Source organism: Momordica charantia, assembly GCF_013281855.1.
Source record: "Momordica charantia cultivar OHB3-1 chromosome 7 unlocalized genomic scaffold, Mcharantia_2.0 BLBB01000007.1, whole genome shotgun sequence".
Taxonomy (NCBI): Eukaryota; Viridiplantae; Streptophyta; class Magnoliopsida; order Cucurbitales; family Cucurbitaceae; genus Momordica; species Momordica charantia.
In genome coordinates, this window is record NW_028275165.1 from 13,522,167 (window position 1) to 13,534,801 (window position 12,635).

A 12,635-nucleotide genomic window follows, 5' to 3' on the forward strand; every position below is an offset into this window, starting at 1 on the left:
CACCTCGGACGTTTTGGAAGCACCAATCCCTCCGAAGTTCAAAGCTCCTACCGTGAAGCCTTATGACGGGACGAAGGACCCCAAGGACTATGTTGAGGTCTTTGAAGGCCTCATGGACTTCCAAGCGGCATCAGACGCAATCAAATGCCGCGCCTTTCAGATCGCGCTTACTGGCAGCGCGCAATTGTGGTACCGGAGACTGCCAGCCGGGTCGATCTCGACCTACTCTCAGTTGAGAAGGGAGTTCCTCGCCCAGTTCTCTTCTCGGTACTATGACAAAAAGACAGCGACCCATCTCGCCACCATCAGGCAGAAGGAGGGCGAGACGCTGCGGGAGTATGTCACCAGATTCCAAGAGGAGCAGTTGAAGGTTGCACACTGCTCCGATGACTCGGCCATGTGCTATTTCCTCACCGGTCTAGCCGACGAAGCCTTCACGGTGAAACTTGGAGAGGAGGCCCCGGCCACCTTCGCCGAGGTGCTCCAGAAGGCGAAGAAAGTCATCGATGGACAGGAGCTCCTCCGAACCAAAACCGGCCGACCTGAACGAAAGATCGGCCGGGGCAGAAGTGGAAAAGATGAAAGGGCAGATCCCAAGTCCAAGGACAATGGATCCTTCTCCAGCGGCCGAGCTGAGTATCGAAGGGCGGAGAACGGACCTACCAGGAGCCGGCCTTACGAGCGCTTCACCCCAACCACGTTCCACTTTCTGAGATCCTAACGAACATCGAGGATTCTGGAATGGAAAAAATACTCAAGCGTCCGGAGAAACTTCGGGGAGCCCCGGAGAGGCGCAGCAAGGACAAGTATTGCCGCTTCCATCGGGAGCATGGCCACAACACGTCGGACTGCTGGGAATTGAAGCGCCAAATTGAGGATCTAATTCAAGACGGCTACTTCAAGAAGTTTGTGGGAAAGCCCAGGACCAGCTCAGTAGAGAAAAAGGAAGAGCGAAAGCGTTCAAGGACGCCACCCCGGCGCACCGACCGACCTGCGGTCATCAATACCATTTTTGGAGGGCCAAGCGGGGGTCAATCCGGACATAAAAGAAAGGAGTTAGCCCGTGAAGCCAGGCGCGAGGTGTGCATCATCAGGGAGCAGGGGTCGACCTGCCCAATCACCTTCGACGGTGCAGACTTGGAGGAGGTCCACCTGCCCCACAATGATGCCCTTGTGATTGCTCCCTTGATTGATCATGTGGTGGTCAGGAGAGTGCTGGTAGACGGGGGCGCATCCGCTAACATCCTGTCCTTACCGACCTACCTCGCCTTGGGCTGGACGAGGTCGCAATTGAAGAGAAGCCCGACACCGCTAGTTGGGTTCTCTGGAGAATCGGTCATCCCAGAGGGTTGCATCGACTTGCCAGTCACGCTGGGGCAGGACAAAACTCGGGTCACTCAAATGGCCGAGTTCGTGGTAGTTGACGGTAGATCGGCCTATAACGCCATCTTTGGGAGACCCATCATCCACTCATTTCGGGCCATTCCCTCAACACTTCATCAAGTTTTGAAGTATTCCACCCCAATGGCGTGGGCACGATCCGAGGAGAACAGACCGCTTCGAGGGAATGCTATGCCGCCGCACTCAAAGGCTCATCGGTCTGCGCCCTCGAAACTCCCAGGGATGGGACGCTCGAGCTCAAGGCCGACCTGCCGAGGAAGAAGTTTGCCGCACCCACCGAGGAGCTCGAGCTTGTTCCTCTGCTTAGTTCCGAGAAGCAGGTAAGCATAGGAACCAAGCTGGGGGCCACCCACAGAGAGGAGCTAATCCACTTCCTCAGATCCAACTCGGACGTCTTTGCGTGGTCCTATGAGAACATGCCTGGCATTGACCCGCGAATTATGACGCATCGCCTCAGCATAGATCCATCATTCCGACCTGTGAAACAAAAGAGAAGACCTATAAACAAGGAGAGGAGTGATGTAATTGTTGAGGAAGTTAACAAACTTTTGAAAGCTGAATACATAAGAAAAATTTCGTATCCCGAATGGCTCTCCAATGTTGTATTAGTTAAAAAATCTAACGGCAAGTGGAGAATGTGCGTAGATTTTACGAACTTAAATAAGACATGTCCGAAAGATTGCTTCCCACTGCCGAGGATTGATCAGCTCGTGGACGCCACAGCCGGGCACGAACTGCTCACCTTCATGGACGCCTACTCTGGGTACAACCAAATCAAGATGCATGTCCCAGATGAGGGTCATACCGCTTTCATAACAGACCAAGGTCTGTACTGCTACAAGGTCATGCCCTTCGGGTTAAAGAACGCAGGAGCGACCTACCAGAGAATGGTGAACAAAATGTTCGCCAAGCAGATCGGCCGGAATATGGAAGTGTATGTGGACGACATGCTTGTCAAGAGCAAGCAGTCTAAGTCGCATCTCTCCGACCTGGCCGAAGCCTTCGAGGTTCTGAGGGCATATCAAATGAAGCTCAACCCTGCTAAGTGTGGCTTTGGAGTCTCCTCGGGAAAATTCCTTGGCTTCATGGTAAACAACCGGGGAATCAAGGCCAACCCCGAAAAGATTAAAGCCGTGATCGAGATGGAGGCACCTAAAACGCTGAAACAGCTTCAGTGCCTCAATGGCAGGATTGCGGCCCTGAACAAGGTCGACAGACAAGTGCCTCCCTTTCTTCAAGGTATTACGAAGAAAGGGCCGTTTGAATGGACAGCGGAGTGCGAGCAAGCGTTTCAGCAATTGAAGAGCTACCTCTGTTCGGCACCCTTGCTTGCAAAGCCCATGCTGGGGGACAAGCTCCAATTGTACCTAGCAGTGTCTGACAGTGCTGTCAGCTCGGCCCTAATCAGGCAAGAGGAAGCGCGGCAAAACCCGGTCTACTACACAAGCAAGGCTATGACCGAAGCCGAGACTAGATACCCTCAGATGGAGAAGTTGGCTCTCGCTTTGGTCACCTCGGCCCGATGACTTAGACCATACGTCCAAGCCCATACGGTGGTGGTGCTCACTAACTTGCCCCTTAAAAGTATCTTCCACAGGCCGGAAGCTTCCGGACGCCTAATGAAGTGGGCAATAGAGCTAAGTGAGTACGACATCCAGTTCGAACCCAGAACTGCGTTGAAAGGACAAGCAGCGGCAGATTTCATAGCCGAGCTCACACCACCTTCCGAGCTGAGCGAGTCCGACCTGCCTTGGACAGTCTATGTCGACGGATCCTCCAATGAGAAGGGGTGCGGAGCCGGGGTCCTCTTGCTCGGACCAGGGGGTGAGCGATTTGAGTATGCCTTGCGGTTCAGCTTCCGGACTTCTAACAACGAGGCTGAGTATGAAGCATTTATCGTCGGCCTGCGAATCGCTCGAGCATTGGGGGCCTCTTGTGTTAAGGTCTTCAGTGACTCTCAGCTGGTTGTGAGCCAGATCAAGGACGAATACCAAGCCAAAGACACCCGAATGGAGAAGTATTTGGGCAAGGTCAGATCATACCTCGCCCAGTTTCGAACTTACAAGGTAAGCAGGATTCCGCGAGCAGAAAATTCTAATGCTGACGCCTTGGCCAAGTTAGCATCGGCGTACGAGACCGACCTCGCCAGGTCGGTCCCCGTCGAGATCCTAGATAATCCCTCCATCTTAGAGCCAGAACTGATGGAGATCGGCGCTCCAGAATCCTCATGGATGGACCCGATCGCGGACTTCATTAGGGGCAACTCACCACAGGACCCCAAGGCGCGCAGAAAGTTGGCAAGGCGGGCAGCTCGGTTCGTGGTCCGAGATGGGGCATTGTACCGACGTGGCTTTTTCCTGCCTCTATTGAGATGCCTAACCCCTGAAGAGGACCTGTACGTCCTCAGAGAGATCCACGAAGGAGTGTGCGGCAATCACTCAGGCGCCCGGTCGCTGTCAGCCAAAGTGATCCGACAAGGATACTATTGGCCGACCCTCAGCCAGGACGCCAAGAAGTTCGTTAGAACTTGCGACAATTGCCAACGCTACGGAACCATAATCCACCAACCTCCCGAGCTGCTCACCCCCATCTCGGCCCCATGGCCATTCGCGCAGTGGGGGGTAGATATCATTGGTCCTTTCCCTTTGGGCAAGAGCCAGACCAAGTTCGCTGTGGTTGCTGTGGATTACTTCACCAAGTGGGCCGAGGCCGAGGCGCTCTCCCGCATAACGGAATCCAGGGTCACGTCCTTCGTATGGACGAATATTATATGTCGCTTTGGTATACCGCAGGCCATAGTGACAGACAATGGGAAGCAGTTTGACAATGCCAAGTTCAAAGACTTTTGCAGCAAACTTGGCATAAGTCATCTCAGCTCGTCCCCCGCACATCCGCAAGCAAATGGACAGGTGGAGGCAGTGAACAAGATCATCAAGCGAGGCATCAAACTTAGACTAGACTCCAAGAAAGGCAGGTAGGCCGAGGAGCTACCAGAGGTTCTGTGGTCGTACCGGACCACCCAACGAGAGTCGACGGGCAAGACCCTGTTCTCCCTGGCCTTCGGCTCCGAAGCTGTAGTCCCGGTTGAGATCGGCATGCCATCTGACAGAGTAGAGCATTACGAGCCTACGACGAATAAGGATGAGCTGCTCCTCAACCTCGATTTGTTGGAAGAAAGAAGAGCAATGGCCCAGCTACGCCTGGCGGAATATCAGAGCAGAATGGCCAGACATTACAATGCCCGCGTTCGACCTCGAGCCTTTCAGGTCGGACATCTGGTCTTAAGGAGGGTCCAAACGCATGTGGGTGCCCTTGATCCGGCCTGGGAGGGCCCGTTTGAGATCAAGGGCATAGTCCGACCTGGGACGTACATATTGGCCGATCTGAAAGGAGACGTCCTCGCGCACCCGTGGAACGCGGAGCACCTGAAGCGTTATTATCCTTGAAATACAAAAGGATTTTCAATGCATCTGTAAAGACTGTTCCAACAGAATTATGATCGGAATAATCATGCTTCCGAGTTCGACAAAAAATTAAATGGGGGCCACGGACTCTCACGCGATCGCATTCCAGCAGTTGGTTCAAATTCAATCTTTCGAAGCCTAAGGGTACGAGGTGCGATGCTAAAACCACTGACGAACTTAAAATTCAAACCTTCAAGGCAAAGGGGGCGATGTGGAAAGTTCAAAATGATCAAGCCTCCGAACTTGGGGGTACGAGGAACGATATGAGGAATAGCTCGGTCTGGGCGTCCACCGCCTCGGTCTGATCCCTGGGGCGCTTCTCCCTCGAGGGACCCCCAGAAGACTCCAGCTCGATCACCAGGGCTGGATCTTCCGAGGCAGGCCCTGCAACGGCAGGGGTGGCAAGTTTCGAGCTCTGGGCGGCCTCAAGAGCATGGGCTCGGCCCTTAGACTTGCGCTTCACGCCGCTTGCAAATTCGCAAACCATGGCTGAGAGATAAAAACAAGGGTCAACGCAAGGTTAAAGGAAAAAGGGGGAAGGCAAGCTCGGCATACCAAGTTCAGAGTTCGGCCTTGAGGATTCAATGGGATGAACTGCAGGGTTGTAATCTAGCAGCCCAGACTCAAGCAGCAGTTCGTCAGTCACCAGGGTTCCGACCTTCCTACCCCTCGGAAAGCGCTCCTTGTAGTATTTCAGCGTATCGAAGGAGGCCTGCGTAAGCTCGGGGACTGGTCGGATTGAAACTGCACGAAGACAGAATCTGAGTTAGACCTGAATGACAGAAGAAAATTACGAAAAGTAAGAACTACTCCGTACCTAGGTTCCCAAACCTAGTGGGGACGTCAAAGAAGGAACGACCTGACTCGTCCTTTGCGAGTCATTCCCTGGAAGCAAAGAACCACTTCCTCACCCATCCCTTGATGGAAGTCGGCCCCTTAACTATACCGCCTGCGCCTTTCCTTGCGCACATATAGAACCGACCAGGATTCTTAGCTATCCTTTTCGCCTCGAAGCACGCGAGGAGCTGGTCTACGTCCAACAACTCGGCCTCCTCACTATCCCGAGCTCGTAGCCAAAAGAGGATGGCCAAAGCGAAAATGACACCCCACCCATTGGGGGCCACCTGAGCCGGAGCCAACCCAGTCCGGAAGAGAAATTCTTGGACAAAAGGGTGAAGGGGAAGTCTGAGGCCGTACTCAAACATTTTGAAGTAGAGAGTGACCCATCCCTCTGGAGGATTGTCAGCTCTCTCCCCCTCCTCCGGAAGCCTGAGGAGGATGTTCTCAGGGATAGCGAACCCCCTACGAAGGGATCTGAGGTAGTGCTCAGGTATCCTAGAAGGGTATTCCAAACCCTGACTTGAAGTGGAGGCGTCACTATCCTCCCCGTCATCGGAGATTCTAAAGTTTTCTATCTCCTCGAGCTCGGACTCTAACCTACGAGCTAAATCGGATCCTAGGTTGCTGCTAATAGAGGACGACATGGCAATTACGTTCGAAAGAGAGAGGGAAGAGACCGACCTACCAAGGGTTCGAGCTGCCTTCAGATCGAACTCCAAGAATTCAAGGAACGTAAGGTATGATCTGAAGGATTGGGGGCATTTATAGCCCGCCGGAAGAATTTCCCCACCGTACACGTGTAATCAACGAGCGGCAAGGATCCTCTCTGAGATCCGAAGCGTCGGAATATTTGAATGTTCCGACGATAAATCTTCCGCGACGGTTGTATTTTCCCACGAATAGGAAGTCGCCACGTGTCCAAAGCAAGTCGAATGAACTTCTCTGCCAGGTCGAGATCGGACCAGACAGAGAGGGGGTCAATGTTTGGGGAGGGGAATACCCTGGACACGTGGAGGACCCCCATTGATGCTCCAAGATGGCTCATGAGTCATGCCCAGCTCGGGTAGCCGAGATGGCCGCCACCAACGCCGGCAAATGCTAAGTATGAGGGCCGAGGTGAGCCTGGCCCAGGTCTGACCTACCGGGGACCTCGGTAGGGACCGAGATGAGCAACTGTCTGCGGCGTGATTATCGGGCGTAACCGTCGGTCCCGAGATTACCGGGTGTAACCGACGGCCCCGAGATTACCGAATGTAACAGTCGCTAGATTAGCGGGACCGCCACCCATAAGTAGAAGACCTCACTCCCCGATCAGGTACGATGATTTCTGGCTCCGAACTAAACTTGGAATCCGACCTATACTGACTTGATCGTCGGAGTGCTCACCTTTTTGTGCAGGTCCGCCCAAGTGTTCAGGTCGGTCCGGAGGCCGAGTTCGAGCTACAATCAGGAGCACACTGTTGTGCGCATCTCTGCATAAACACGTGTGACTATAAAGAATAAATACCCACTCTCTCAGATTGAAGATTTATTTGACCTGCTTCAAGGCTCTAGTGTTTTCTCAAAGATTGATTTGAGGTCAGACTATCACCAGTTGAAGATTAAAGCTTGTGACATCCAAAAGACTATATTTAGAACACGTTATGGCCATCATGAGTTCTTGGTCATACCTTTCGAATTGACTAATGCTCCAGCTGTAACGCCCCAAGATTCTCAACATTTCCAAACGGGAACCGTTACTAAGACTACCTAAAATTTTCACTTAAAACAAGAGAATCATCTTCACAACAAGACTAAACAATAAAACTACCACGCTTCTTCTGCGCTACTCTGATTCAATACTCACGAGAGCTTGAACAATTAAAACAACAACACTAAAGATTTAAGAGAAACTCAAATCCTTTACAGATAATCCATTTAATTACCAACTTCACATTATCCAAACTCCTTAAGGAAACCTTTACTAATCGTAAACCATCCACTAAATGAATATTAACATCTCGAATGGCAACGAAGCACAAGCTAACTCAAGTTCAATCAACTTAAACAAATGTATTCATAAGAATCCTAAGAAGATTACAGTCTTGGAGTTCAAGAAGCTAACAAAATTAATGTTCTAAAAAGAATAATGAATTGACCACCTTAAAACATCCTTTAAACCATAAAACTAAACAAAACCAACCACTAACAACTCAACTACAAGATGAAATAACTGCAACTATCCTAACTAAAAGAATTAAATGCACGCAGCACAGCTAATGGTCTTTCCGATCAAGCCTCCTCCTCGACACCACCATTCCAAAGAGTAACCCTGTTACCTACAAAGTCTAGTGAGAAAAATAAGGGGTGAGTACAACCACGGTACCCAATAAGCATTACATACTTGAAGGGTCATGCACAAACAGCATGCTTTGCAAAGAATCCACACATCATGCTTATCAATAACTTCAAGCTTTAAGTAAAAAGAAACATATTAAAAGAAGCAGTTTATGCATGAGTTTAACTAAACATGCACCATGCATGTCAAACTCATCCTTACATCTAAAATCACTAGTTCTCTTTCCTAGTTCCTCAAAGACTTACTCCTTCGAGTCGAACCGACCCCTGACCTCGCATAGCCAAGACATCCACACTTCTCCACGGTGCTCGACGTTGGACCTTGACATTTATCCCCAAGGCCTCAACCACTACCAAACGTAATGGTTCTTAGCCTCCAAGCAACTCCTAACCTATCACACTATGTTAGTCCTCTAAGTCTAACTCCTCGAATCGTATCGGCCCTTGCCATTTATCCTCAAGGCCCGACACTCATCTATAGAGGCTTGGCATTCGACCTTGCCATTTATCCCCAAGGCTTCAAACTGTACATCAACCCTTGACATTTATCCCCAAGGTATCGACGACTACTCAACGTATTGGTCCTTGACCGCCACCACATCAAGACCCAATACTAATTCAACAAAATAGAATCACCGTGCCGACCCCCGACCCTTTGTACCCGGAGCCTCGACACTCATCTCTACCAAGTTGGGGTATCGATCCCCGACCTTTGCACCTGGAGCCTCGATACCCAACTAGTGACGTGCCAGCCTTTTTGGCCCTATTAGTTCTCCATTTACTTTATTACATCCCGGAACTCTCACCAGAGTCCTACTACATATTTTCTAGGCCATGACCCATGCAAAAATTATCTCACAACAATGGAACATACGATACATAAAACCTATGTCACTATCATCCACACATGGCCATCCAACATCACGAGGACAACCTTCTCTCACCACTCAGTATGCTTTACCACGACAGTGCAGATAATTCACAAAATAGACGTAACCGACGTATATCCATATACGCATCCAACACTCTAAAAATTTCATAGTAATCAGAACACAACCTAACCCATTCACTTCATTAAGGACCAAACTCTCACCAGAGTCCTACTACATACTTTCTAGGCCATGACCCATGCAGCACTCAACTCATAATAAAACCAACATGCTTCCAGAACCAAAAACAGTAAGCTAAAAATGAATTGACAGGTCCACATGCATGCGCAACACAACAGATTTCTCCCACATTATTTCAGTATGCTTTTATGAACACAACCATACAACGATAAAACTATTCATAATCCATAATGCTTTCAGAAATCCCACTAAGCATCAAATCCAACAACGCAAAGCAAATCAAATATAAACAACCAGAACCAACATGATTTCATTCAACTACTTATAATCATTAGCCAATATTCACAAAGACACAATCAACTTACATATTAATAAATAATAAACACACCGAAAGCACCGAACAATTCATACATATTCATACAACAAACATCCCCCAAGTCAGAATTACTTACACACTCTTAATGTTCATAATTCTTCGGTTGATTTGGCACCTAGGCATTCAAATAAAAAAAACAGCATGCCAAGAAGACAGTTTCAGTCATAAAAATCAGTTATAAGGAGGGTTCGAAGAGTCCGTTACCACAAAAACGATTTCGTTTGAGTGTGGGTAACTCATATCTAACTCGAGCAAGGGTGGGTAACGTAGATCGGGTTTCAAATGGGTGTGGGTAAGTGCCAAACACCACGAAACTGCTGCTGTTCACGTTTTGCAGCAGAGGAAAGCGTCGAAACGACTTCCAACGACTTCGTTTTGCTATCCGTTACTACAAAACGACTTCGCTTAGGTGTGGGTAACTCTTATCTAACTCGAGCAAGGGTGGGTAACGTAAATCGGGCTTCGAACGGGTGTGGATAAACACCAAACACCATGAAACTGCTGCTGTCCACGTTTTGCAGCAGAGGAACGCATCGAAACAACTTCCAACGACTTCGTTTTGCTATCCGTTACTACAAAATGACTTCGCTTAGGTGTGGGTAACTCTTATCTAACTCGAGCAAGGATGGGTAACGTAAATCGGGCTTCGAACGGGTGTGGTTAAGCACCAAACACCACAAAACTGCTGCTGTCTGCGTTTTGCAGCAGAGGAACGCGCTGAAACGACTTCCAACGACTTTGTTTTGCTGTCCGTTACCACAAAACAACTTCACTTATATGTGGGTAGCTTAGATCTAGTTGGGATAGGTGTGGGTAAGGGTCGAATATCGCCGGAACGAAGAAAAACACTACGAAAAACGCTGTTGTCGGTGACGCCGTCCGCTGCCATTGCCAGTGACGCCGATCGCCGCCGCTACCTCTCCGGAGAAAACAAAGAGGGGGGGGGGGGCGGCTGAAACAAATGGAGAAGAAAGAGATGTGGGGTAGCTTAGGGTTTCCTTTCCTTTATTTTTATTTTAATTTACATTCTTTTTTTGTTTTAAAACTAAAAGCTCAATCCCTTATTCTTAAAGGAGGCCCAACTAAATAACACAATGACCAAAAACAATAAGCCCAATAATTATATTTTAGAAATCAAATAAAACCCACAACAACCCGAAATAAAATAGTTAACTAAAACTCTAAAACCCAAGAATAATAATCCACAGAAAAAGTAGAATTTAGGAAAAAAATCCTAAAAACCGTGAATTTAAGATTTAACTAAAAAATCTCCTATACAAGTCAAGAACTTAAATTATGTTAATCCAATGAAATTAAACTTAATTCTAATTTAGCCAAAAATTAGAATTTCAAAATTATAAAATCAAAGAATTAAAGTTATCAGCTTAGGGATAAATCCAAAGACACTATTTATCTCTTAAAATAAACGAGTCAGAGAACGTTGGGCGTTACACCAGCTATCTTTATGGATTTGATGAACAATAATTTCTTGGATAAATTTGTCATTGTCTTCATTGATGACATCTTAGTTTATTCTAAGACAAAGTTCGAGCATGAGTTACACTTATGACAAGTATTAGAGGTATTATGGGAGAAGAAACTCTATGCTAAATTTAAGAAGTGCGAGTTTTGAATTAAGAGCATTGCCTTTCTAGGACATGTGGTGTCCAAGAGGAGGATTTCAATGGATCCAAGCAAAATTGAGGCGGTTATGAATTGACCACGACCTACCAATGTACGTGAAATTCGAAGTTTTCTTAGCTTGGATGGCTATTATAGAAGGTTTGTGGAAGGTTTTTCCAAGATTTTATCTCCTTTGACTCAGCTAACAAGAAAGAACGCACGTTTTCAATGGTCAGAAGATTGTGAGCAAAGCTTTTAGAAATTGAAGAAGAGACTTGTTATTGCTCTAGTTTTAACTGTTTCTAGTGGGGACTCTGGTTTTGTGGTTTATAGTGATAAGTCAAGAAATGGGCTAGGTTGTGTACTTATACAAAATGGTAAAGTTATGCCTAGATTTTGCGACAACTCAAGAACCGTGAATAAAATTACCCCGCTCAAGACATGGAGTTAGCAGAAGTTGTGTTTCCTTTAAAAATTTGGAGGCATTACTTGTATAGTGCTCATTGTGAGATTTTCACCAACCACAAGAGCTTAAAATATTTTTTCACTCAAAAGGAATTGAATATGCGTCAACGACATATCATATATGTCTAAGCTACATCCAAACATTATACCCGCGAGATAAGGATAGAGGAAGAGGCAAAAAAACGAAGATTTCACATAGTACTTTTGATCGAAAAATCAATCTGATTTTATTTCGTACCTTTCACTTCATGAAAAAATAGGTCATTCTACAAGATCAAACCTATGGGACTTAAGGAATGATGGAAGGGAATAAAAAAAAAAGAATGGAAAAATAAGTAAATAAAAATGATGTAGAAGAGTCCAGATTCCGAATGAATGAAAAAGTGATTGAATTGGTCTCGATCACTCTTCTGGACGAAAATTCTAAGGCAATATATTACAGGGTTAAACAACTGCTCAAAAAGATCCTAGAAAACAAGCTGACCGTATTATTATTCAAAGGGGGAAGTTTGATAAAGGGTAGTACGTGTAGGCCTTTCCAGCCGTCATTTACAAAAGCGAGGTGGTTAGGTTCGAGTCTTCATCGATCGGGTGGTCGGACGCAATATAATAGTAGTGTATATTTAGGGGTGAGAAAAGTCGTCTTCTACTATGTACTTAACCTAACTCTTTTAGTATTAGGCTTCAGTTTAGCTAAACTCCTAAGCAGACAACTTAAGAAATCATTTGAGGAAACATGTTGAAGAGTTAACTGGAAGCGCGAGGCGTAACCTGGAGCTTTTCTCTCGTATTATATTGTTTTAATAAAATTTTTCTAAAGCATTTCACAAAGAGGTTGAAAAATAGTTTAGTTCATAATAAAAGTGCAGAAAAAACTCATGGAAACAAAAGAAATACTTGATAAGAATTAAATTTTAACAAAATAACAGCGAGTCCTAGCTTAATCTTCTTCCCTTTAGAGCTTGAAGGGAGATAAACTTGCTAGAAAGCTTTTAGAGATGAAATAAACGAAATACAAGATAGTAGAAGCATAAAACGACTTAAAACAAAACTTTAAAC

General features: G+C 47.0%; 1 long non-coding RNA gene across 1 annotated transcript; it reads right to left on the minus strand.

Annotated features, from left to right (window-relative positions):
• Positions 1-7,728: 7,728 nt before the first annotated feature.
• On the minus strand, positions 7,729-10,425 carry LOC148210406 (uncharacterized). Its single transcript, XR_015792186.1, has 2 exons — positions 9,565-10,425; positions 7,729-8,032 (listed from the first exon to the last, which is right to left on the minus strand). It is a non-coding gene; the product is annotated as an uncharacterized LOC148210406 (long non-coding RNA).
• Between the last annotated feature and the right edge of the window lie 2,210 nt (positions 10,426-12,635).